This window comes from Aristolochia californica, unplaced genomic scaffold (genome assembly GCF_029961685.1).
Source record: "Aristolochia californica isolate CCGP_79_NKW_82.1479 unplaced genomic scaffold, dmAriCali1.0.hap1 SCAF_9, whole genome shotgun sequence".
In the NCBI taxonomy this organism is placed as follows: Eukaryota; Viridiplantae; Streptophyta; class Magnoliopsida; order Piperales; family Aristolochiaceae; genus Aristolochia; species Aristolochia californica.
The window spans coordinates 26,154,569-26,155,450 of NW_027182290.1; the positions used below are offsets into that span (position 1 = coordinate 26,154,569).

The 882-nt window shown below is 38.1% G+C and overlaps 1 non-coding gene across 1 annotated transcript; it reads right to left on the bottom strand.

Moving 5' to 3' along the window:
* Positions 1-775: 775 nt before the first annotated feature.
* LOC137942257 (small nucleolar RNA R71) lies at positions 776-882 on the bottom strand. Its single transcript, XR_011110503.1, has one exon. It is a non-coding gene; the product is annotated as a small nucleolar RNA R71 (small nucleolar RNA).

Consider the following 882-nt stretch of genomic DNA (forward strand, 5'->3'; position numbering starts at 1 on the left):
TATTAAAGCCGATGTAATTAAATTCTACATCAAGTTTTTGGCACCGTTGCCGGGGAGGCACGTATTAAGTGTATTTCTTTGTTCTCCATGGTTTTAGGTTAGATTTATTTATTTTATTTATTTTATTATTATTATTATTATTTTTTGTTTTCATAATTTTAGCTTGGTGATTTTGTAGGGAATTATTTTTATTTCTTCTAGTTAGTTCATATTTTTAGTAGTGATTTTGTTAGCTTAATTTGATAGTTCATTTTGTTTCTTTTTGTGTTTTTTTGTACGGGCGCTGCTCCCTAGGTAGACCATTAGCTCCCTTTGTTGAAGAGGTAGAACATATTTATAGGAAAACACCCGAAGTCAAGTTAGGAGCTACTGTGGCCAATCAGGGCGAACCATTACAGTTACCTGCAGCAGGTGACCGTAGAGCCCTGAGGGATTATTCTATCCCATCCCACTTCACATCACCTTCTTGCATTATATTGCCACCCACTACTGCCACCAGTTATGAGTTGAAACCGGGTGTGATCCAACTCCTCCCTACATTCTATGGGTTGGAGAAGGAGGACCCATATTACCACATCAAGGAATTCTTAGATATCTGTGCAACTTTCAATTTCCAAAATTTCTCAGATGACTCTATCCGGTTAAACTTTTTCCATTTTCACTTAAAGATAAGGCCAAGTCTTGGCTTAATTCCTTGGAGGTGGGCAGCATTACTTCATGGGATACATTAGTCACAAAATTTTTATCCAAGAACTTTCCCATTCAGAGAACTACAACCCTCAGGAGAGAAATCTCCAACTTTATGCAGCAGGAGGGTGAACACTTTTATGAGGCTTGGGAGAAATGGAAGGATTTGATCCGTAGGTGTCCGCATAATGGGTT